Source organism: Schistocerca nitens, chromosome 5 (genome assembly GCF_023898315.1).
Source record: "Schistocerca nitens isolate TAMUIC-IGC-003100 chromosome 5, iqSchNite1.1, whole genome shotgun sequence".
In the NCBI taxonomy this organism is placed as follows: domain Eukaryota; kingdom Metazoa; phylum Arthropoda; class Insecta; order Orthoptera; family Acrididae; genus Schistocerca; species Schistocerca nitens.
In genome coordinates, this window is record NC_064618.1 from 512,809,453 (window position 1) to 512,837,111 (window position 27,659).

The following is a 27,659-nucleotide window of genomic DNA, read 5'->3' on the forward strand; positions in this document are numbered from 1 at the left end:
AATCAACCCTCATGGCTGTATCCATTCAAAGAGAGCTCCACCCAGTAGATGAATCCGGAGTGGGAAATGGTCATTGGAATGAAGATCATCAGTGATTTCCCAATGAACAGAGTCCGCAAGGTCTGGAGAGCAGGAAGAGAGATCACTGGCTGAGGATGACTCAGTAGCAGCTCAGAAATGAGAGTGAGTGCCTGTGTTGTGGATGCACAGCTCATAAGACATCATGAGGCTCTCCACAATCTGACCCCAAGGGCAACTAGAGATCAAGCCCCACGATACATAATGGGTATTGAAGTCTCCAAGTAGGAGAAATGGTTGGGGGAGTTGCTCTGTAAGGTATTTGAGAGCCTCAGAGTCTATCGCATCTTGTGCAGGTAAACACAGCAAGCAAACAGTGATTCTCTGACACACGTGAATTTCAACTGCAACAGTTTGAAGGTTAGTAGCAAAGAAGAGAGCAGAGGAGTGGCGACAAACAGAACTACTCCTCCCTTGGCCCTTTCCTCAGTCCTTGCGATGGACGCTATAGCCCTGTAATACTGGGGCATCACATACTTTACAATGTGTTTCCTGCAAACTAAAGCACAAGAGTTGCTCCTGTGTTAGGAGTTTTAGTTCTTCCACATGTGTCCTGAACTCATCAATGTTCCACTTAGTACAGGAGCCATTTACCATGGGGGTCAACCCCTGTCTCACTGACAGGGAGAGTAGCCCACAATAGGTGAAAGCTCAGTTGTGGGGCAAGATGAGTGCCCCAAGCCGGCACCAAGGTCCAGCGTGTCTGAAGATGAATGTGAGAGACATCATCAGACTGCTTACTACCCATTGCCATCAGTCACTGATGCTTTGCCTCTGACTTTTTGGCCTGGGGAGGCTTTGGAGTCACAACCACTACAGTAATAGTGGCAGTGCTGGAAGGTGCACCAGATTGAACCTTTGGTAGGAAAGAGAACACCACATTATCGGCAACCACACCATTTTCTGACATTCTGGGGGCAGGTATTGGCTGCAAAGAAACTGCAGCAGCACAAGTGGATTGCCGAATGCTGGTACTAGTGCTGACATGAGCAACCTCTGTTTGTGTAGCATCATCAGTTTTCTGAAATGGCTGTTTAAGAACTGCAGCAAAGGAGGTAATGAATATGGGGTGTTGCACACAGCTTTATATATTTTTTGGCCCCATCTTACAGGATGTGCTTTATTGGTTTAATCTCCTGTATATTCCCTTCCTCAAAGAAGAGACTATAGTTCCTACTCCAGACAAGGTGATCCCCAGTGCAATTTACACACTTTAGAGGAGATGAACAATGAACTCCTTTGTGGAGGGTCTTACCACATTTGCACCAAGTGGATTCTCCTTTGCATCCTAAAGTGGTGAGCCCAAAGTTCTGGCATTTGAAACAGTGCACTGGGTTGGGGACATAGTGCCATACGTTTAGGCGAAAGAAACCTAGCTCAACATGCTCTGGAAGTTTTGTGCTGCTGAACATAACGTAATTACGTGGATTTTGCACATCAACAATGCTTCTTGGGCCAACTCAGAACTTTCAGTTCCTCCTTGGGAATTTTCATCCGGTCTACATTACACAACACTTTTGCTGTAGTTTGAAGTGTCATGTAGTTCAACCTCAAAGTTGGTGTCAAATCACCAATCTGTAGATTTCCGGGGAGAAACCCACCAAAAGATGACAGAGGAAGATGCTGCTTCTGGTCAGGTTTCGGAGCAGTTCTCGAAAATGGTGTCCCAGGAACCACAAGAGGGGAGGGTCTACAGACATCGAGGGAGTAAATATTCCAGGTGCAGATGACAATCTAGCCATGCTAGCGGCAAAAGTCAATATCACCGAGACTTAAAATAAATGCTCATACCATTCATCTTCGAATCCAAGATGAGGTATTTTCCTGAAATTTTGTGCCCTGATGTAGGGGGTCACCTTGCATTCACAGAACATGGTGTGGAGTTCTCCTTTTCTTTACCAAATAGAACCTCGAGCTTCCCTTAAGTTGTTACTCTACTCTCCACCATGCCAACCACTTTAACCTTGAATGTATACACGCACTTCCAGCATTATTGTAGGATAGTGAAAGTGTTTGTTGCAGCAAATATTTTCTATCAGTTGTTGTTTAACTTTGGAGATCCCACTTCAAAACTGTACAGTAAATCATATTACGGATCGTAGTGTGGGACAATGTGATTCAACAACAAATTTTTCAAAAGGTTCCAGGCATTAATATGATGCAAATTTCCAAATCATGGTTATTCAGCATGTACAAACAACAATCACTTTTGTAGCTTTGAACAAGTGGGATGTCACAGAAGCCAATGTTCAGAGGTGGCAAAAGGACAATGGATGTCTGAAAAATGCAAAGCTGAGTAGGAAAGCTTTCAGTGACCCACAGAGTGGATGTTTCGAAAATACTGAAATGGAAGTAGTTGCATTTCTGGGTGAGAAACACAAAGAAGAAATGGCAATTTTCTGTGATGTCATACGAAACATCACACGAATAGGCACACGAACACAGTGTGCAACTGCAAGCCAGCTCTGGGTGGGGCAGAAAGATGGTGCGACATAATGGCCTTGTGCTGGACACCGAACATCCCTTGCTCAGTGTTTTCCAGCATCATATGTGGTGAAGTTGGTCAAGTATCAGTGACGCATTATATCACTGGGAAAGTAACATGCTTATCTCTAATGACAAATCAGAAACACTGGCAAGGCTCCTGCTCATTTCGACATGCCACCCAGTACAACAGTTGTAAAGAAAGGCACCAAAAATGTATTGGTCCATACTACAGGCAATAACAAATGGTGAATCATCATCATCATGATGTGTGTGCATGCCGATGGAACAAAGATGCTACCCTATGTCATCCTCCATCGTTAAACTACCCCATAGGAAAAGCTGCTGCACCTTGTCATGTGCATTTGCAATGGAAAAGGATGGATGCCCAATGAGTCTGTTAAAGACTGGCTTTGTAGAGTCCGGAGCATGAGGCCAAGTGCTCTTCTAAAGAATCGAGGGATGTTGTCCTTGCCGCTTTCAAGCAGCATCTGGCACCAGCAGTGAAGGCAGAAACCCTGAAATGAAACATGGATCTTGTTGTCAATCCAAAGGGCATGACTTTGCAACTACTAGTGTTAGATGTTGTGGTGAATAAGCCATTTGAAGACCACCTGGAGCAGCTGTACAGCAATTGGTTACTTCAAGGTTGTCAAGCCCAACCCCTAGCGGGGAGCTGATAAAGCCTTCAGTATCTCTAATTGCAGAATGGATCGAGACTGCTTGGACACACATATCCACTGCATCAGTTGTGAACGGCTTTAGGGAGTGTTGCGTACCAAATGTGTAATATGGGAGCGAAGATGATCTACTATGGGAAGAAATGCATGATAATCATGACAGTGGCAGTGGCTTGGCAGATTCTGTGGACTGTTTCAATGAGCAAGATACAGTGGCATCTGCAGCTGACTAAGGGAGGTTTTTATCCGATTTTATTTTCTGTGTACTGGTACTTTTATTGTCTCCTTTATCTGCAATAATGTAACCATGTGTAGCTTTTCAAAATAAATATAATATGTGTGTATATGTTTTTCTGTAATCCCTTATTTAACAATGGGGGTTGTCTTGGATTGGAGATATGTAGTATTTTTTCCAAGTTTCACAATACAGGAAGCCATATGTGACCCTTAGTTCCTGGATTTTGTATTCTTTGATCAGATTACTACACTTTCACAAATGACATAGACAACTGGTAGCACACAGGTGAATTTTTGTAAAGTGGCTAGCTACATTCTCAAATCGGATCATGCAAACACTGGAAAGACATTTGCACAAAGTGCTAGTATTTTAAGTGCCGTGTCGGGGGTGAGAAATGTCATTTCACAATGTAATGGTAAACCACAATTCTTCTCCAGAAGCGAATCCCCCTAAAAAGTGAGGGTGAATGCATCGGTGTCAACCTTGTTGTCTGCTGGGGCTAATCGTACACAATATATGAAGTGGATACTGCACCTCTTCAAGTGCTCACATAGTTCTTCATCTATCGACAGCCTTATAAGCCGGTGAATATTAATCACTGTACCATATTTGGATTTTTCTGAGATGTTATGGCAAGAGATACATCACCAAGTTGTTTACAAGACAGTAACGCCCAGGACTGGGTAGGATTCGCCATCTTAATTTAGATGGAACCACTTCATAATTTACTATGAGAAGAGAGTTTGTCAAATATTTTTTCAATATTATCCAAAAACAACAATGGCTTAGTAGAGAGTAAGGACCCTCCACACGTTTGGATAAAAATTAGAAACTGAGGGGAGTAAGTGTCTGCACAACACTTGGCTTAGTTTTCATACTATTCTGTGGTCAAGGAGGTGAAGTTCCTAAGGTTGTAACAGCCTGCTGGAGCCTAATGGCCACCTGCTGGTAACTCTGATACTTTCAAGATGCTGAGTATCCATCATAATGCCACCTACTTGAAACACGAGCCCTCCCTATGGGTGCCATCGACCAAGAGCGAAGGCCACCTGGCATGTTGGTCAGTACCTGAAGTCCCAATGCCTCCAAGCAGACAGGCACCTACTCCTTGGCAAGCATAAGGAGATGACTGCTCGAGCATCAATAGACCCCCCCTTCCCCCCCTCCCCCCAAAAAAAGAGTGTTATTTAAAAAAAGAAAAAATCTTTTAAAAACCTATCAACAGCCCAATAAAATGCAATTACATTTAAGTACGAAAATTTAATTAACATACAAAATGTTGAGCCATAATATTTAATGAAGGCAACTATTTATGGACACAATAATTTATTTTATTAATCTTGTGCTTTAGTTTTTCTTGCAATTTAAGAAACAGCTGAATAACATTCACACTCCAAAAGAAACACCTACAACTTGTAGAATCATAATAACTGTAAAGCTCAATTTAGTTCCTTTTGGAAACATGTAGAAATTTCTATAGATCTTCAATAATTTCTTGACTCTCTTCTCTCCTACATTATTTTTTAATCTTAATCAAACAAGCCAACAGACACAGAAGATTTGCCAATGGATGCAGTGCTGGCATGACAAGAAATGAGTTTTTTCATAAAAATAATAAATCATGTTGCTAAGCTTTTCTTATTTTCCCTTTTTTTATTTTGAATGATTACTTGAAGCCTTCAGTTGCTATTTTCTTTATTTCCTGTATGATTGTACAATTTTGGATGGTTGGTTTGTGGGGGTTGATGGGACCAGACTGCAAAGGTCATCAGCCCCTTTTTCCACGACCATGAAGCACCCACAAGGGATAAAAGACAAGCAACAAGGATGACAAGGGACGATACAGAACAAGAAAGAGACAGACAAAGACCAGACAAAAGGAATTAAAAGCACACAGTGTGAGACAGTGGTTGGCCGACCATGGCAACAAAAAAAGGAAAAGCTAACCACCAAGAGACGCACTAAAAAACCCAATATAAAACCGTAGGCCAAACGCCGGACGGGGAGGGGGGGCTTAGATCAAGCGGTAAAAGCCCCCTGCACAAATAAAATGCAAAACTAGGCCTGCCATTGCAGCGTCATCCATTAAAAGTGCAGGGAGCGTATCAGGCAGTGCACAGGTCTGCCGGAGCACAGTTAAAAGCGGACAGGCCAACAATATGTGGACCACTGTCAACACTGATTCACAGCAACTAAGAGGTGGGTCCTCACGGTGCAAGAGATGACTGTGCGTCAGCCAGATGTGGCCAATGTGTAGCTGGCAGAGAACAACAGTCCTTGCGGGAGGCTTGCAAGGAGTACAATTTTGGCCTTAGGCCATTTTTTTTGGTAACAGATTATATCATATACATCGGCTCCTACGACATCATCTTATGCTCATAAATTAGTTCGAGGTGTTTATGCTATTTTATGAGCAACGATATACATGACATAATCTGTTACCAAAAAAATCATCCATAAACTACTTGAAAATGGCCTAAAGCCAAAATTGTACAATCGTACAGGAAATAAAGAAAATGGCAGCTGAAGGCTTCAAGAAATCATTCAAAAAATTCATTGCAGCTGCAGACCCTATCGCATTGAAAATTATATTTCGCTATTGTCAGCTCCATCGCTTCCACGATTTGTTTGGATGAACTATTACAATTACATCAGAGGTTGCAGGAAAAGAATCAGAATGAGTAATCCTGGATGATGTGGCACTTGGAATCTACTCTACATGCGTCTCCATGAGCCAGCTTTCTGTACTTTCTTCTTACTCAGGAGTCAATTTTGTTCCTCCGTATCATGGGGTCTAATATACAGGGTGTTACAAAAAGGTACAGCCAAACTTTCAGGAAACATTCCTCACACACAAATAAAGAAAAGATGTTATGTGGACATGTGTCCGGAAACGGTTAATTTCCATGTTAGAGCTCATTTTAGTTTCGTCAGTATGTACTGTATTTCCTCGATTCACCACCAGTTGGCCCAATTAAAGGAAGGTAATGTTGACTTCGGTGCTTGTGTTGACATGCGACTCATTGCTCTACAGTACTAGCATCAAGCACATCAGTACGTAGCACCAACAGGTTGGTGTTCATCACGAACGTGGTTTTGCAGTCAGTGCAATGTTTACAAATGCGAAGTTGGCAGATGCCCATTTGATGTATGGATTACCACGGGGCAATAGCCATGGTGCGGTACATTTTTATCGAGACAGATTTCCAGAACGAAGGTGTCCCGACATGAAGACGTTCGAAGCAATTGATCGGCGTCTTAGGGAGCACGGAACATTCCAGCCTATGACTCGCGACTGGGGAAGACCTAGAACGACGAGGACACCTGCAATGGATGAGGCAATTCCTCGTGCAGTTGATGATAACCCTAATGTCAGCATCAGAGAAGTTGCTGCTGTACAAGGTAGCGTTGAACACGTCACTGTATGGGAGTGCTACAGGAGAACCAGTTGTTTCCGAACCATGTACAGTGTGTGCAGGCACTATCAGCAGCTGATTGGCCTCCACGGGTACACTTCTGCTAATGGTTCATCCAACAATGTGTCAATCCTTATTTCAGTGCAAATGTTCTCTTTACGGATGAGGCTTCATTCCAACGTGGTCAAATTGTAAATTTTCACAATCAACATGTGTGGGCTGACGAGAATCCGCACCCAATTGTGCAATCACGTCATCAACACAAATTTTCTGTGAACGTTTGGGCAGGCATTGTTGGTGATGTCTTGATTGGGCCCCATGTTCTTCCACCTATGCTCAATGGAGCACGTTATCATGATTTCATACTGGATACTCTACCTGTGCTGCTAGAACATGTGCCTTTACAAGTACGACACAACATGTGGTTCATGCATGATGGAGCTCCTGCACATTTCAGTCAAAGTGTTCGTACGCTTCTCAACAACAGATTCGGTGACCGATGGATTGGTAGAGGTGGACCAATTCCATGGCCTCCATGCTCTCCTGACCTCAACCCTCTTGACTTTGATTTATGGGGGCATTTGAAAGCTCTTGTCTATGCAACCCCGGTACCAAATGTGACTCTTCGTTCTGTGATACAATACGCCTTTCTCCAGGGCTGCATCAGCGCATCAGGGATTCCATGCGACGGAGGGTGGATGCATGTATCCTCGCTAACGGAGGACATTTTGAACATGTTTGAAGTCACGCTGGTATGTTCTGTTGCTGTGTGTTTCCATTCCATGATTAATGTGATTTGAAGAGAAGTAATAAAATGAGCTCTAACATGGAAAGTAAGCTTTTCCGGACACATGTCCACATAACATATTTTCTTTCTTTGTGTGTGAGGAATGTTTCCTGAAAGAAAGTAGGGAATGTTTTGACATTAAAAAAACTAATTACAATAAATACATTTTATTATATACATCTGAAAGAGCAACTGACATACTAGTTTTCCACATAGTCACCAAACACACTGAGGCACTTATCATAGCGGTGGACAAGCTTTGAAAGGCCTTCGTCATAAAATTCTGCCTTTTGCCTGTGAGTCACACCCGCCTGGAGTTCCACGTCATCATCAAAGCGCTGCATTACAAGCCAGTTCTTTGTCTTGAAAAACAAGAGGAAGTCGCTTGGTGCAAGATCGGGGCTGCAGAGCGGATGAGGGAAAATTTCCCATTTGAATGAATTAAGGAGTTCTTTAGTGTGTTTTGCCGTGTGAGGTCGGGCATTGTCGTGCAAAAACAAAAGTTTGGACGTCAGCTTTCCTCAGTGTTTGTTTTGAACTGCTCTTCTAAGGCTGTGCAGAGTTTGACAGCACCGGGCAGAATTTATGGTTGATCCACGTTCGAGAGTCACAATTCTCGGGCGTTCACTCTTCTCTTCATCATGAACGTTGGTTTGGACATTTTGAAACCAAATGCACCATGTCCGGATGGAACATTCACTCATTACATTGTTTCCGTACACTTCGCCCAGTTCAGGATAAATTTCTATAGGTTTTAGGCTTTTTGCCAATAAAAACTCTATCACAGACCGCACCTGACAACTGGCGGGATTTTCGATTGTAGCGCACATTTCAAATTCGAATGTCGAAAAAATCAGACATGCAGAGACGTTCCCACTGTCATTGATGGATGTCGACTGAGCTGCCGAGCACACACATACCAAAATATACACGATTGATGTGCGCCTAGCGGCGGCAGAATAAAACATTCCCTACTTTCTGAATAGCCCTCGTATAACAAACCTTGCAGTTTAATTTCTCTATATTTTCACTTATCTGTAAGAATGGGTTAATGTTTTGAATTAATTATTCATAAGAATTTAAATTGAACTATTCAACTGCCAACAAGAAAATAATTTTGTAAAATAAATTAAAAAAACAACAAAACCCAATTTAACCTACTGGTTTGGGTTTATTAAACATACCTACGTTTTTCTCAACCTTGATCAATAGTGCAATCCTTGTGCAGTCAGGGAGGCTACGATCCTATTGGTACCTCACAACCACCTCCCCTCCCCACTCCACATGGAATGGCTACCATGCTCATTTGGGCTACCTTCCCCACATGGCCCACACATACTAAATTAAAAGAACTTTGAAAATGTGGCACTCAAATGCAGATACGAGAACCAATAATAAGTTACAGTAGTGTAAAATAAATGGATCAAAGTGGAAAAAGTAAGCAAGCAAGCTAGGTTGTCAGCAGCAAATCTGTACTAGAGAAAAAGCCTGAGAAAAAGTGTAGTCAGAGAGTAGAATTACAGCATCAGACAGGAAGAAGCACTGCAATGGCTTGGGGGCCGATGTTCGCCAAACATTACTCACTGAAGAGTTGTTAGCCCCAAGGTGAGTTTGTGGTGTCTTATGTGTAGAAGACAAGAAGTACTCTGTGTAGTATACCACATAATTGAGCACTCCAACTTGAAAACTGAGGCAGCTCCACATGGACATGCTAGTTCTTCTCCTCTCTCCCATAAAACAATTGCAATAATTTCTTCATCTTTGCTTTTATACGCTGTAATTAGCTGTTTCCATTGGTAAGCGGTTTGTAACACCCATCACCAATATATACCCACTCACTGGAGATTTTCCTACTTCTACAGGGTGTTTCAGAAGTGATGGTCAATATTCAGGGATATGACAGGAATAACCATTCAAAACAAAAACGTCAAGTAAAAATGTGCTCTAAAACTCATCTCTCAAGAGCTATGAGCAACCCCTGATCTTAGATACTATGAAACCTTTTACTGCAAGCTCTTTGCTTTCCATGTTTTGGTAAGTGGTAGTACGGACCAAAACAAGAAAAAATCTCCAGAAAACATATACTCTAAAAGGCATACCTTAAAAGTTATGACCACTTGTTCATTAGAAGAGCTGTGTTTCAAAATAGTGAAGATGAAAAAGTGCTCAAGTCTTTCCTTCTCATTCCGACTGGCAAGTCTCCCCTGACCTGTAGTTTTGGGTGACTTTTCTGAAATCCGACCCTTTTCCTAGAGCTCTCCAGTCCTTTTCCTTCAAACCTCCTCCTTAACCTTCAACCATTCTGCCGGAAGAAGAAGCCAGTGGTTTCATAAGCTTGCATAATTAAAACCCTTCCTTTAGGTGGGTGTTCTGTCACGACTTGGTGCATAGATTTTTTTATCTATCCAATTACAATGCATCTGTTGAAGTTTTCTAAAGCATCCTGATAGGAAAAATAATTTGGAAACCCTATTTAGATCCTACAATTTAATTGCAGTAATTAACTTACCAACGCCAGTGGATAAAGACAGTAGGACCCTAATGGATAATGTTTTCTTTGATGAAACTCAAAATCAAGGAAATAACTGTATATACACAGTAAGAAATAATGCATCTCATAATAATACACAGTTAGGATAACTACAATAGGGTCTTACAGTATTAATATTTCTAAGTGGAAATCAGTCAAAATAATTCATTCCAGAACAAATGTTTATAAGAACAGTTTACAAGAGATGACTGGGGATGAAATTTATAACGAACCAAATGGTAATATACGTAATACGTAATAGTAATACATATCATTTCAGGCAGGGGGGTTACCTTCACAGTCTCGGATGTTATAGAATTTAGCATATGTTAAAATTCAGGAGTAAATAAGAAACACATACTTTTTTTGTTTTCTCTGAAAAAATTCCTGCCCCAAGCTACAGGTCTCCAAAGATGACACTGTAAACACCATTTTGAAGATGCGAATGTCATAAATTTTTTTAACTCTGTAACAGTTCTAGATATTTTAATAGAATTTTTTTTATTTGAAAGATAATTGCCTTATGATTACAAATGGTATCTTCCATTTCGAAATATCTGTCAAAGTTCTTTTACTGTTGCCTTTTGAACCTATTTATACCTTATATACAGAAAAAAAATATTTTTTTCAAAAATGCCAATCCAGAAAAGTTAGATTTTTTTTCTGTTGATTATTACCTTGTAGTACTACATTCTGTGTAAAAGAGAGCTCCCACTTTTACGTTGGACAGGGTTTGCTTGGGGGAGGGGGGGGGGACACTTTTTTTTTAACTTTCAAGGGTAATGTATGTCTTCACTGAAGTTGTTTCTTACTAATTTCTTTGTTACAATGTTTATTTCTATTGTTTTGTTGCAGTTACGTCTTATCACTTTCTTTAATGCTGTTATTTCTTTTCACTTTCATTGTTTCAGATATCTCTAACACTTTGTAGTACTTTCTACCAGTTACTTTGTCATGGTTGTTCATTGCAGGTTTCTGTATAATAGTTGTTCAGTGTTAATTTGTTTACTGAAGAGGCTTCTAAGAAATCTGAAATCATCCAGTGAGTTCTGTTTTTGTGAGGAATTTGCCAGTTGACACAGCTACAGTGTGTTTTGTGAAAAGGACTGTGTGAAATGTCTTCTGACATGCCACAGTAGAGTCAAGTGTGCTACTTGCATATCCATAAAAGAGTGACATATAAGACAGACAAAAAATAGACTTTGTTCAGGTTGGGAATAACTGTTCTCATTTGAAGACTCTGTTTCAAAGTGAAGATGTTTCCAGTGATGAGTTTTGGTCTTCTAAATGTTTTGACAGAACAACAACAATGATAGTATCTGAACAAGGTGAAGCCTCCCATGGTGCAAATGATGTAGATTTTGCATCAATAGAGGAAGAATTAAATACCCAGAATCAGTCAACTACAGAGGTAGGTATTAGTCCTGTTAAGGAACTGTGGTCAATGGAGTCAAGTCATGAGCTCTATGCATCAAGAAAGCACAGAAAAATTAATAAGCTATGGATGAATACACTACAACAAAACTGACTACACTCTTCAAACTAGAAATTCCATCTTCAGAAGAAAATGAACCAAAGCACTCTTGCACCTCTTGCCAGGAATTTCTCACAAATATCAATTCAGCTGTTCAATATTGTGCATCCTATATTTTCAAAGAAAACAATTTTGAACCACATTCCATCAGTATGAAAGTATGTGGTAGACAAATCAAGAAATGTGAGGTCAGTAAAAGGAGTCTTTGGTAGACCAAATCCCTATTATGGTCTCCTCTAGAAGCAGCTCAAGTTCAAATAGTGCAGTCATTTTATCTGGAAGACAAATGGGACTGTTCTTGCCAGAGTGCCAACAAAGTGAAGAGGTACATGACCCACAGTATTAAAGAAAATTTTGCAATTCATAAGAGCAATTATACAACTCCACATATTGGAAGATCAAAATTTTATGCACTACGACCTAAGTGGGTAGTTCCACACCACCTAGAGATGTCTGTTTATGTGTGTACTGCGCGAATTTTGAACTCTGTGTGGTAATTTTGAAGAACTTACTGGAGCACATGACATATGACACCTTGGCTGGGCATTTGAAGTCATTAGTAGTCTGTGATGTAAAGCGAGAGCTTTGTTTGTTTCAAGCATGTGGTAACTGCTCTAGAAAGGGAGGGCTGTCTTTACAGACTCTTGGCCTGGAAGACATAGCAGATAACTCTGCAGAAATACATATGCGACATGGGAGGAAAATAAACTAATTAAGAAAACTGTTGCCTTTGACAGTTTCATTGATGAACTTGGTACATGGTCAGTGAAAGCAGTAACATACCAGCAGCTGAAGAAATCGCAACAACAACCGATTGCAGAAGTGAAAGGGTGTGTACAGGCTGAAGAACTATGTTTAGTGCTTCACTGTGATTTTGCTGAAAACTGGTCTGTAATTCTCCTGCAAGAAGTACAAGGGTATTATTGGAGTAATGACCAGGTTTCAATTTTTACAAAAGTGACATATTTTCAAAACAAGATCCCATATGTTGCAGTTATAAGTGATGACACAGGACATGACTCAGCACATGCTTTGCTAGCAATGCGCAAAATTCTTCAACTGCAAACAGAGGCAGAGAAGATCATTATTATTTCTGATGGTGCTCCTGGTCATTTTAAAAATCGTTACCAGCTGTTTGTGTCGCTTGTGCCAACTGACTGAGTATACAGTGCACTACTGGTCACCGGGAAGGGGCCTCGTGATGGTGTAGGTGGCCTGCTGAAGCACCATGCTATAAAATATAATCTTTCCAGACCAAATAAAGCTGCAATTCAGAATGCTGAGGATTTTACAAGAGTCGTGAAATCTTACACATCCACAGCCCTCATTCTTTTGTCCAAAGAGGAAATCGAAGAATTCCATGAGCAGAAAAAAGAAGAATGGTCCAACAAAGTACAAGGAATTCAGAAGACACATTTCTGGACTCACAGTGGTGGGCGAACTCATATTGCAAGCACTTTAAAGAGCAAGAAAGAAGAAATTTCGTTCGTTCAGCCAACACCTCAGGAACAGCAGGATAATATTCAGATTCACAACCTGAGAAGGGGGATGTTTGTGGCGTGTGTGTATGACTGTGACTGGTGGATTGCAGAGATTATAGACACCGGTTATGAGTTAAACAAACCTGTAGTGAACTTCATGCTACCACATGGACCAGCTGCTGGATTTAGGTTTCCAGCTGAAGGACAGCAACAACTCCATCAGTGCTCACTTCTTGTTCACAATGTTTTGAAGATAGTAAGTGCTCCAGTTCCTATTGGTTCAACAGGAAGGCATTACTCTATATCAAAGGAAGATACTGAAACACTGGAACACATTTTTAGTTCGTTGACCTGGCTAATTCCGGTATGAAACAGAGTGCACATAAATTGTACGAATTAAAACCCATACGTTTTGGACCTTTCACATATATTTCGGAACCATTTAAAATGCTTGAAAAATGAGTCTCTTATTCATCTTTCAAAACTAAAATTATGTTAAATAAGGCTAGGTTTTGATTTTTATGAACCTGTAATGTGATAATGTGGCAATAAAACAGGTTTTATGAATGGAAAAATTTTTAATTGTTTATAAAACCTGTTCAACTTAAAAAGGGGAAGCTCTCTTTTTCAGTGAATGTAGAACTATATGGTACTAATCCACAGAAAAAAAAAAATCAAAATTTTCTGGATTAGCACTTTTGAAAAAAAAAAAAGAAAAAACCATAAATTATAGAAAAAGTCCAGAACACTATAGTAAAAGAACTTTGACATATAAGTCCAAATGGAGGATTTCTTTGTAATCATAAATCAATTATCTTAAAAAAAAAAGAAAAAAATAATCTAGAACTGTTCCAGAGATACAGCATTTTAAATTTTTTTTTCCATATTTGCATCTTCAAAATGGTATGCACGGTGTCACCTTGGGAGGGCTGTATCTCGGAGCAGAAATTTTTTGGATAAACAAAAAATATGTATTCCTTACTTAGTCCTTTCGTTTTAACATATGTTAAATTCAATAACATCTGAGACTATGAAGGTAAGATTTTTTCCTAGCCTGCCTGAATTGATATGGACTATGCCTATCACTATTTGAAAACACCTTTCCACATAAACCAATGAGAAAGAGCATTAAATAGCCACATTAAGAATCGTAGGTCACTAGAGGGCATCTTCATCTACATCAATGCTTCACGATCCATCTACCGCTACTAGTAATTTCCTTTCCTGTTCCACTCGCAAAAAGGAAGTGGGAATAAACAACTGTCTATATGTCTCTGTATAAGCCCTAATTTCTCGTATCTTATCTTCATGGTCCTTAAGTGCAATGTCTGCTGTAGGCAACAGAATCATTTTGCAATCAGCTTCAAATGTCGGAGTTCTTTAGATTTTCTCAATAGTGTTCCTCAAAACGAACATCACCATCCCTCCAGTGATCCCGTTTTGATTTTTCGAAGCATCTCCATAACACTTGCATGTTGTCCGAACCTACCAGTAACAAATCTAGCAGCCCATCTCTGAATTACTTCAATATCTCCCTTTAATCCAACCTGGTATGGATCCCAAACACTTGAGCATCACTCAAGAACAGGTTGTACCAGCGCCCCATATGCTTTCTCCTTTACAGATGAACCACATTTTCTTAAGATTCTTTCAATAAACTGAAGTCGATCATTCAACTTTCCTACCAAAGTCATAATGTTACTAATACTAGTGCTGTATCCAAACATTACGGGTTTCTTTTTACTACTCATCTGCATTAACTTACCTTTTTTTTACATTTAGTGACAGCTGCCATTCATCACACCAACTAGAAATTTTGTCTGTCATCTTGTATCCTCCTACATTCATTCAACTTGTCATACACCAAAGCATCGTCAGCAAACAACTGCAGATTGCTGCCAACCCTGCTTGCCAAATCATTTATGTATACAGAGAACAATAGCGGCCCTATCACACTTCCCTGGTGCACTCCTGACGATACCCTTGTCTCTGAAGAACTCTCACCATCGGTAACAATATACTGTTCTATAACTTAAGAAGTCTTCGAGCCACTCACAAACCTGTGAACCTATTCCATAAGCTCATAGGCCTACTTCCTTTAACAGCCTGCAGTTGGGCACCGTGTCAAATGCTTTCCAGAAACACAGAAATATAGAAGCTGCCTATTGCCCTCTAAACACAGTTCACAATATATCATATGAGAAAAGAGTAAGCAGAGTTTTGCATGAGCAATGGTTTCTAAAACCATGCTGACTCATGGACATCAGCATCTCGGTCTCAAGAAAATTTATTATATTCAAACTGACTATATGTTCAAGGATTCTGCAGTAAACCGATGTTAGGAATATTGGTTTGTAATTTTGTGGGTCTGATCTTTTGCCCTTCTTATACAAAGGAGTCACCTGCACTTTACTCCAGTCGCCTGGGACTTGGCGCTGGGCGGGAGATTCATGATAAATGTATGCTTTAAATAAGGCGCCAATGTCAAATACGAGGGCTATTCCGAAAGTAAGGTCCGATCGGTCACGAAATGGAAACGACTATGAAAATCCGATAAAGCTTTGCACAGATGTGTTGGGTAGTGTCTCTAGTATAACCCCAGTTAGCATCACGTCGCTCTTCTCATTTCTGAGCTCGCAGTGAGTGCGTAAAGATGTCTAGAAAATAGTGTCTGCCGCCAAGTACGGGGGCCTGGTGAGAAATTTCCCCTGAAGCTATGCAGCTAACATTACATAACTGTCGTGCTGTTTCGTCTTCAAGACAATTCTCAGCCGCATTCTGCAGGGGCAATGAAGATGCTCCTGCATCGTTTTCAAATGGAAATGTGAGATTACCCACAATACAGCCCGTAATTGTCTCCCTCTGAGTTTCAGCTCAGGTCACATGAACCGCTGGTTATGAAGACAACATTTCGGCACAAGACAACGAGCCGTAGGCTAGCGTAGAGAATTGGCGGAGAGCACTGGCGGCTGCCTTCTATAGCGAGGGTATGGGAAAGTTGGTACAACGCTACGATACACGTCTAAGTCGGGTCGGCGACTATGGAGATAAGTAGCTGCAAGGTGTATCTAACTGTTGCAAATAAAACATTTTTGATATTTACCGTGGTTTCCATTTCGCGACCTATCGGACCTTACTTTCGGAATAGCCCTCGTAGTACTTTTTGAAAAACCGAACTGGGATTCCACCTGCACCTGGTGACTTATTTGTTTTCAACTCCTTCAGTTGTTTCTCTACACAAGGGATGCTTATTACTATGCTGTTCACATGGCAGCATGTTCGATAGCCAAATGATAATATGTTTGTATGATTCTCTTGTGCGAACGATTTCTTGAATGTGAAATTTAAAAATTCAGCTTTCGTTTTGCTATCTTCAATTTACCAGGCTGATCAACAGAAGATTGGATGGAAGCCGTAGACCTACCTAGCAATTATACACAGGACCACCTACCTAGCAATTATACAGAGGACCGGAATTTTCTCGGGTTCTCTGCCAGATCTTTTGCTAAGCTAGGATGGTGGTATTATTTGTACACTTTGTGCATAGATCTTTTCACAGACACATGAATCTTTACTAACCTATGCTTGTCGTCATTTGGGTGTTCTCTTTTGAACTGACAGTGCAACAGCCTCTGCTTCCTCAGCTTTTCCCATATCTTTTTATTAAACCATAGTGGGTCTTTTCCGTTCTTATTCCACTTACTAGGCACATCATTCTGCAGACCACGATTTATAATCAGCTTAAACTTAGCCCATAATTCCTCTACGCCCATCTTACTAGAACCAAGTGATGTCAATTCACTGTTGAGATGAGATGCTGACAAATGCTTATCTGCTCTATCCAGCAGAAACACTTTCCTAGCCTTCTTAATTGATTTATTAACTTTCATAGCCATAGTTGCCTAATTGTAGTTAGAAGGTATATGATATTTCCATTTAGTTGCTCATGACAGTTCTCAGAAAATGTGTTCAAAGGTACTTTACATGACTATCTGTTTGTACACCATAGATTAAAGCCACCTCCCACTAGTAGTGCATGATCAGTTATTTACATGCTACTGATCACAGACATTCTTTGAATGACTCTAGAACTGTCACAGCAGAATACACTGTCTGGTAAAAACATCCAACAATTAACTTGCTTTCAATTAGACCAGTTATAGGCAACCAGATAACTTCACTGTCACACTCAACTTAGACCTCAATAGAGAGAAGGGTTTTGTCAACTGCAACGAACAATCCCCCTCATATGGCCTCTAATCTGTCATTCCAATATACATTCCATGACTCGCTAAAGATCTCAGAGCTTTCCTCTTCGGATTTCAGCCAGCTTTTGATCCCAAGAATAATTTGAGCATGAGAACTTCATCAAGAGCAGTAAATTCAGGAACTTTGTTACGAATATTTTGACAATTTACTGATAAGATTCTGAGAGTCGAAGTGTCTTTACTCTGAACATGGTCTGATTTCCCGTGCTGTGTACTGACTGGTGAGTGTTCATCAGAGTACGTCAAACTACTGCGCAGCTTCAAGTATCTTGTGAAAGGAAAAAGCAAATGTGTGTAGAACAGTATCTCACCTGAGCAAAAATGTTGTTGTTGTGGTCTTCAGTCCTGAGACTGGTTTGATGCAGCTCTCCATCCTACTCTATCCTGTGCAAGCTTCTTCATCTCCCAGTACCTACTGCAACCCCCATCCTTCTGAATCTGCTTAGTGTATTCATCTCTTGGTCTCCCTCTACGATTTTTACCCTCCACGCTGCCCTCCAATACTAAATTGGTGATCCCTTGATGCCTCAGAACATGTCCTACCAACCGATCCCTTCTTCTGGTCAAGTTGTGCCACAAACACCTCTTCTCCCCAATCCTATTCAGTACCTCCTCATTAGTTATGTGATCTACCCATCTAATCTTCAGCATTCTTCTGTAGCACCACATTTCGAAAGCTTCTATTCTCTTCTTGTCCAAACTATTTACCGTCCAAGTTTCACTTCCATACATAGCTACACTCCATACAAATACTTTCAGAAATGACTTCCTGACACTTAAATCTATACTCGATGTTAACAAATTTCTCTTCTTCAGAAACGCTTTCCTTGCCATTGCCAGTCGACATTTTATATCCTCTCTACTTCGACCATCATCAGTTATTTTGCTCCCCAAATAGCAAAACTCCTTTACTCCTGTAAGTGTCTCATTTCCTAATCTAATACCTTCAACATCACCCGACTTAATTCGACTACATTCCATTACCCTCGTTTTGCTTTTGTTGATGTTCTTCTTATATCCTCCCTTCAAGACACCATCCATTCCATTCAACTGCTCTTCCAAGTCCTTTGTTGTCTCTGACAGAATTACAATGTCATCGGCGAACCTCAAAGTTTTTATTTCTTCTCCATGGATTTTAATACCTACTCCGAATTTTTCTTTTGTTTCCTTTACTGCTTGCTCAATATACAGATTGAATAACATCGGGGAGAGGCTACAACCCTGTCTTACTCCCTTCCCAACCACTGCTTCCCTTTCATGCCCCTCGACTCTTATAACTGCCATCTGGTTTCTGTACAAATTGTAAATAGCCTTTCGCTCCCTGTATTTTACCCCTGCCACCTTCAGAATTTGAAAGAGAGTATTCCAGTTAACGCTGTCAAAAGCTTTCTCTAAGTCTACAAATGCTAGAAACGTAGGTTTGCCCTTTCTTAATCTTTCTTCTAAGATAAGTCGTAAGGTTAGTATTGCCTCACGTGTTCCAACATTTCTACGGAATCCAAACTGATCTTCCCCGAGGTCCGCCTCTACCAGTTTTTCCATTCGTCTGTAAAGAATTCGCATTAGTATTTTGCAGCTGTGACTTATTAAACTGATAGTTCGGTAATTTTCACATCTGTCAACACCTGCTTTCTTTGGGATTGGAATTATTATATTCTTCTTGAAGTCTGAGGGTATTTCGCCTGTTTCATACATCTTGCTCACCAGATGGTAGAGTTTTGTCAGGACTGGCTCTCCCAAGGCCGTCAGTAGTTCCAATGGAATGTTGTCTACTCCGGGGGCCTTGTTTCGACTCAGGTCTTTCAGAGCTCTGTCAAACTCTTCACGCAGTATCGTATCTCTCCCATTTCATCTTCATCTACATCCTCTTCCATTTCCATAATATTGTCCTCAAGTACATCGCCCTTGTATAGACCCTCTATATACTCCTTCCACCTTTCTGCTTTCCCTTCTTTGGTTAGAACTGGGTTTCCATCTGAGCTCTTGATGTTCATACAAGTGGTTATCTTATCTCCAAAGGTGTCTAATTTTCCTGTAGGCAGTATCTATCTTACCCCTAGTGAGATAAGCTTCTACATCCTTACATTTGTCCTCTAGCCATCCCTGCTTAGCCATTTTGCACTTCCTGTCGATCTCATTCTTGAGACGTTTGTATTCCTTTTTGCCAGCTTCATTTACTGCATTTTTATATTTTCTCCTTTCATCAATTAAATTCAATATTTCTTGTGTTACCCAAGAGTTTCTACTAGCCCTCGTCTTTTTACCAATTTGATCCTCTGCTGCCTTCACTACTTCATCCCTCAAAGCTACCCATTCTTCTTCTACTGTATTTCTTTCCCCCATTCCTGTCAATTGTTCCCTTATGCTCTCCCTGAAACTCTCTACAACCTCTGGTTCTTTCAGTTTATCCAGGTCCCATCTCCTTAAATTCCCACCTTTTTGCAGTTTCTTCAGTTTTAATCTACAGGTCATAACCAATAGATTGTGGTCAGAGTCCACATCTGCCCCTGGAAATGTCTTACAATTTAAAACCTGGTTCCTAAATCTCTGTCTTACCATTATATAATCTATCTGATACCTTTTAGTATCTCCAGGGTTCTTCCACGTATACAACCTTCTATCATGATTCTTAAACCAAGTGTTAGCTATGATTAAGTTGTGCTCTGTGCAAAATTCTACAAGGCGGCTTCCTCTTTCATTTCTTAGCCCCAATCCATATTCACCTACTACGTTTCCTTCTCTCCCTTTTCCTACACTCGAATTCCAGTCACCCATGACTATTAAATTTTCGTCTCCCTTCACTATCTGAATAATTTCTTTTATTTCATCATACATTTCTTCAATTTCTTCGTCATCTGCGGAGCTAGTTGGCATATAAACTTGTACTACTGTAGTAGGTGTGGGCTTCGTATCTATCTTGGCCACAATAATGCGTTCACTAAGCTGTTTGTAGTAGCTTACCCGCGTTCTTATTTTCCTATTCATTATTAAACCTACTCCTGCATTACCCCTATTTGATTTTGTATTTATAACCCTGTAGTCACCTGACCAGAAGTCTTGTTCCTCCTGCCACCGAACTTCACTAATTCCCACTACATCTAACTTTAACCTATCCATTTCCCTTTTCAAATTTTCTAACCTACCTGCCCGATTAAGGGACCTGACATTCCACACTCCGATCCATAGAACGCCAGTTTTCTTTCTCCTGATAACGACATCCTCTTGAGTAGTTCCCGCCCGGAGATCTGAATGGGGGACTATTTTACCTCCGGAATATTTTACCCAAGAGGACGTCATCATCATTTAATCATACAGTAAAGCTGCATGCCCTCGGGAAAAATTACGGCTGTAGTTTCCCCTTGCTTTCAGCCGTTCGCAGTACCAGCACAGCAAGGCTGTTTTGGTTATTGTTACAAGGCCAGATCAGTCAATCATCCAGACTGTTGCCCTTGCAACTACTGAAAAGGCTGCTGCCCCTCTTCAGGAACCACACGTTTGTCTGGCCTCTCAACAGATACCCCTCCGTTGTGGTTGTACCTACGGTACGGCTATCTGTATCGCTGAGGCACGCAAGCCTCCCCACCAACGGCAAGGTCCATGGTGAATTTGGGGGGGGGGGGGGGGGGGGGGGTAATATCCTCAATAACTCAAAGTTTGGTTTTCAAGAGTTGCTCTACTGAGAATGCTATTTACATATTCAATAGCCAATCTTACATGCATTAAAACAACAAATCAGTACCGGTTAGTATTTTCTGTGACCTACCTAAGGCATTTGACCTTGTGAATCATGATATTGTCCTAGATAAACTGAGGTTTTATGGAACTGATGATATAGCCAACCTACAGCCTCCAATCTGTCTTTCCAATGCACATTCCATGACTCACTAAATATCTCAGGGCTTTCCACTTCGGATTTCAGTCAGCTCTCAGCCCCAAGAAGAATCTGAAAATGAGAACTTCCTCGACGGCAGTAAATTCAGGAACTTTGTTACCAACACTTTGACAATTTACTGATAAAATTTTGACAGTGAAAATTTCACTATGAACACGGTCTGATTCCCCTCATCATGTGCTGACTGGTGAGTGCTATGTCTAACCAACAGAATGCAGACTGTTGTACTTCATAATGTAAGGAAGGTAATTGGGAGATTCTTCTGGCCGGAGAGAAATCATGTATGGTGTTCCCAGGCCTCAACCTTGGGTCAACCACTGTTCCTCACATATGTAAACTATCTTCCTGTATAATATAGAACCACCACAATCAGTTCATTTTGTAGATGACAATAGTATCGTGATGAATCCAAGTATAGATACAGTAACAGAAAAAATGGTATTTAATAACGCTCTCCAAAGTGTCTGATGGTTTTCCTGTGACTGGTATCAATGTCAGTTTTTAAAAGAAATGACATATTTAGGTCTGCACATCTAGAGATAGGCCTCTGATATCAATAGTGTGTGTAACACATGCTGAGGAAATGACAAATAGGATGGGAAAAAAAGGATGTCCATATTGCTGAGAATTTAAACTGGTAAAAGCACATTTTGGAACTCTCATAATATTAGTTCTGCCATGTTTGCACTTAGCATTATTGTAAATCTTGTGGAGCGACAAATAAGTAAGTCGATACATTTTCTAACCTTAAAGAAGAATGTCCTCATTGCTCAAAAAAGTATAATATTTGGTGCTCATCCACAATTATTTTGTAGACACCGGTTTAAGCAATTGGGCACTTTGACTACTGCTTCACAGTATATTTATGCCCTCATGAACTTTGACTGAGCGAGGTGGCACAGTGTTCAACACAATGGACTCGCATTCGGAAGGACGACGGTTCAAACTCGCGTCCAGCCATCCTGATTTAGGTTTTCCGTGATTTCCCTAAATCACTCCAGGCAAATGCCGGGATGGTTCTTTGAAAGGGCACGGCAGACTTCCTTTCCCGTCCTTCCCTATACCGATGACCTCACTGTTTGGTCTCTACCACCAAACAACTCTCATGAAGTTTGCTGTGAACAATCCACTGCACTTCACAAGGGTCGACAGAAGCGTCCGATCCCGCGTGTCGGCTTTGACCCGTGACATAAGGGTGTTGTAGTGTGTGACGTCATGACGGCGCGGAGTTTGGTTTGTGCGTGTAGCGTGTTTCTAGATGTCGTCGTGTTGTGGTTTGTTGTGCCCTCTCGTGGTATGTTCAGGTTAACGATTTTGCGGTTTTCTGTGAAGGTTAATTTAGTGTTGTTCGCTGTACGTTGTGTGGTAATTTAAGTCAAATTAATCGGTTGTTGTTCTTGTTCAGGAATGGATATGATGGATGAAATTAACAGTGCGCGTCTGAGGGAAGTGATGGGGAACACTCCTTTGCAACTGATCAAGTTTTTCAAGCTTTTCGGTTTAATTGCCGAGGTTGTGAAATGCCGTTTGTGGCGAAGAAATGATTTTGGCTAAAGTTCCGGCATCTCGGACCAGGGACTGTTATATGTGGCACTGTTGAAAAGACGACATTTGGCGCCCCACACGGCGCGGTTCCTGGTTCGAGAAGTCTAGGTTGGGCATGCGCGAGATTGTACTGGTGACTTATTATTTTTGTTATAGATCCCCACAAAGTTTTTGCGCGCATGAGACTGGTGTGAGAGGAGTGTGCTTCATTGGTTTTCTTTTTGCCATGAAGTGTTTTCCGAGTTCATTAAGTACAGGGGTAAGTACAGGTATGTGTGAGTGCTTGTGTGTGATTGTGGTGGCCAACCTAGTTTGTAGCGCCGGAACTTTTTTGAGGTAAGTTTTTATTTTTTTGTTTTTAGTGTATGTGTTGTGTGTTGGGGTCAAGGGAAGTGTTTTATTGCAATGTGTGGATGTGAATGTTGGTATTGGTATCGGGAGATGTTCTTGAGCTACATAGGTCAAGGGAAGTGTTTGATCCTAATTTATAGAATCGGGAGCTGCTGTTGAGCTATATAGGTGAAGGGAAGTGTCCGATTCCAGATTATATTGTGTTTAGTGGTATTTGGGGGGTTTTGTGGTGTCGGTTTTTTTTCGTCGTTTCGTGTTTTTGTATGGGGGCGGGTGTCTAAATTTGTTTATATTTAGTTTGTCCCCACCCAAAAACCCCCATTTCCACTCTTGTCCCGTCAGTGTCATTAGGCTTTTTGTGGAACGTGTGTGTGTTTCGATGTATTTGCGTCTTCATAATGTGTACGTAACGACTTTATATGCGCCATTTTGGAATCGTGGTTTATGGTAGTTTCCGCCATATTTGTGACGTCATGGGTCAAAGCAGACGGCCGGGATCGGACGCTTCCGTATTTCCCTTCACAAAAAACAATGACGTAAATAATTACTATACCAGAAGAAAAAATTACATTACTCCAAGTTAAGGTTGTCTTTAGTAAAGAAAGGGGTGCACAATGCTGCAACTGAAATTTGAAAAAAACTGAAAAAGTTTCTCCTTGGCAACTTCTTCTATGCTGTAGAAGATTTCCATTATTGTAATATGTAAGAGGTGGTGGGAGGAAATATCAACTCACATCTGCATCTTTCTTTTTAATCCAACAAAACTTACAAAAAAACGGCATGTACCCATATTTACAGATTAATTTGTCATGTGAATCTTCATTTACCACCACAGTATGTCATGCTCTTGAATCTTTATTAGTATGAACATCTGCAGCCCCAAAAATTACTTGAGTAAATCGCTGTGCAGGGCCATAACATCCCAATACCTCCCGTTTTGAAAGGAACATTATGTATAATCCAGGCTTACACACATAATGAATCAATCAATCCAGGCTGATGACTGAGATGTACCATCTGGTATTATCACCCTTTCTCACTATTGTGTACACATTCATGCACTATAAGGATTACAGTCAGCATATTTTTATATCAATATTTCCTCAAATGTAATAAATATGATGGAGACTACAACGCATTTTCTTAAAAACAAGTTTTGTTGTTAATAAACTAACTCAAATGTTGCCAATAAAAATCCATTCATTAATAAAACTCCAAATACACCAGTCAACTCTGGGGGATTCCATTGTCATGGGTGGGACAGTTGCACTACGTTTTTCAACAGTCAGATGCTGATATAACATGAAGTATAAATAGAAATAAAGTAAAAATTGACTGGTTGCCTTACAAATAATTGTTTTACCTTCCCTTTAAATCTGAATGTCAGAAGTTTACAAATTGAGCTGTTATTCATCTTTAAAACTTTGTCACGGGTGGGACAGCAAATAGACGTAGCATTGAATAAGGGGGATTCCATTGTCACGGGTGGGACAGTTGCACTACGTTTTTCAACAGTCAGATGCTGATATAACATGAAGTATAAATAGAAATAAAGTAAAAATTGACTGGTTGCCTTACAAATAATTGTTTTACCTTCCCTTTAAATCTGAACGTCAGAAGTTTACATATTGAGCTGTTATTCATCTTTAAAACTTTGTCACGGGTGGGACAGCAAATAGACGTAGCATTGAATAACCACCAACATTTTAGAAGAATTCTGTGATTTATGCACTTATTTTCTTTTGAAAATATTGAATTCACATTAATAAAACAACTCTCTACATGACATAATATCAATAAATATTAGATTAGTAATACTTACTTACAATAATTGCAATCAAAGACTGTCACAGGTGGGACAAGGAATTGTCACGGGTGGGACTCATGTGAAGTACAATCTTTTTTTTTATTTAAACTGATTTTATTATGTCAGTTAGCTATGAATCAGTAGGTAACATATACTTAGAGGACACTTTAAGTTTTAATAACTTTGTAGAACATTTTTGTTGCTTATAAATAATATAAATTTTGGTATAGTATTAGTTTACAGTTCTGAGTACTTAATTATTTCACTTGAAGAATGCACCACTTTGAAAAAATACACTTGGCCTCTCACCCACTTTCGAAAATGTCTAAATTGCCAGGAAACTCATAATATAAGGTGTCCCTAACATGTTTGACATTTGGATTCGGGAGAATAGCAAGAACTTGTTTAAACTCTATGTAGGATTACATCCTCCTCGTCAGCTTTAAATACCTTTGCTGAGTCCCCAACAGATCGCATACACATAATCTGTATTTCCCCATTGTCTTCTACACTTCTCTGTGCAACTGCAGCATATCTGTATGTAGTGGATTTCTTTCTTGCAGTTTGGAACTCAACTAAAATAAATGTTCCTGGCATGATTTGTTCCACATCTGGTTCTGAACCTGTAACTTCTTGGGAATTGGATGTCAACAGGACATCAGGATATGATTCCTCATCATTCATCTCAGAATCTGTGTAGATTAGTGAATATATGTTGGGTGAAAGTGGGAAAACCTCCACTTTCTCTAAATCTGATTTTAGGAAAGTTCTACCAAATACTAGGTTACAGGTATTGTAACCGTTGAAGTAATGCTTGCTGCGAATATCTTTTATTTTTTTAACAGCTTTCCAGCGGCCATCCAGAAGGTCTCTGTTTTCATCAATATGATCTTTTGTCAGAAGAAGAAAGTTTATTCCAGAAACAGATGATTTGGCACAGTCTAAAAACTGATGATGACTTTTCTTTGCTTAACTTTATTCCAAACAGCCCTTTTTGTTACAGCTCCAATGCCATCCACTGCACCTTTCCCACGTGATGTTGCAAAGAAAAACCATTCTCCAGACACTCCAAAGTCTTGCATCATGTAGCAGAGGTTAGAAATGGTGAATTTGTTCTTAAATTGACCTGCGCAACCATCAGAAAAAATTCGTATCGAGGTCAAATTGGGAAGCTCTTGTTTCAGCTTACTTATTATACTCTTCAAACATGCATAAACTGAGTACTTGTCATGGCACAGTTCATCGCTCACAATTGCAAATGACTGTAGCCCTTTTTTCATCCAAACACAAATAGTGACCACTGTAATCTGTGTATGACTCCAGTGGGCACTTTGTATCTCATCTTGTGCTAGTGCTACATAGTTTTCTGCAAAATCTATTTGCAATATCACTTCATCATCACTAACTGATGCTTTCACAGCCTTGAAAGCTCCAGATTGCATCCTTTTGACAAAGAAGTGCTCTTTGAATGTTTTTAGTTGAGACTGAAGTTCAGAGAGAGCTTCACAAAGTGTTCCACTGGTAGTAGTCTATTTAGGGTGACACTCATGTTCGGTCCATTTTCTCCAAGATATTATGTCACACAAATCAAACTTTCTATCTATTAATGTGTGTAAATTCATGATGCATTTCTTGCAGTGATTTGTCATGCATATTTCACTTTCTACATCACAGCAAACAAGATTCATAAGGTGAGTGTGAGTAGCAGGGATACTAGCTATTTCTTTGTGAATGGCTTCAATGATGAAGTTGAAGTTAGCATGATATCTGCACACACACACATACATTGTGAGGCATTTGAGATGTTAGAACAACATTTTTAGGCCGCAACTCGTAGAATTTTGAAATCTTGATATCAATATCTGGATTGTCTCGCTTAAAAAGAAAAAATGCTTCCTTAACTGTCATATTCATGTGACATTTCTGCAAGCTAACTCTTTTTCCCAGTTTCATGGTCTACAATAGACTTTTCATCCTTTATGCCAGGTGTCTGCCTGCTGATTTCATCATTTGTGAAAAAATTTTGTATTTTGAGCAGACCTGTAAGTTTACGAGATGTCTTCTTCACTACTAGGAAAATCTGCTTTACTACCTTTTTAGGTAAGCTTTCACTTACAAGCTTTTTTATTACTGCTGATTTTTTTGAGGGGCTTGAAGGAAGCACCTTCTTTACCCGAGAAACAGCTTAGCCAAGGGACTGAGGACATTTATATGATCCTAACTGGGAAATACAGGTCTCAGACTGATCTTCAATTAATACGGATTTTAGTTTAAGTCTATACTTCCTTTTTCTTTCAGCTTCCTTCTTTCGATATTCCAATAAAGATTTTTCACTGGAGGATACCTTCATCTTCATATTTTCCCTTCTTCTTTTATCCCGCTCTCTTTCTTTTTCTTTATGGACATTGTACTTGCTGGTATCTTTCTTCAGTTTTTCTCGAAGTTTTCTCATACGCTCTGCTGATGTTGAAGTGTTAAATGGTTTAGATCTGAGTAACATCCAAAAATCTGTCACGGGTGGGACACAATTTCTTTTAACATTTATAGATGATCATTTACAACTTAGAA

At 40.1% G+C, this 27,659-nt stretch overlaps 1 protein-coding gene across 3 annotated transcripts in view; it reads right to left on the minus strand.

Moving 5' to 3' along the window:
- The window catches only part of LOC126259193 (TP53-binding protein 1-like), a 359,964-nt gene that overhangs the window by 331,160 nt on the left and 1,145 nt on the right, over positions 1-27,659 (minus strand). The window lies entirely within an intron of this gene.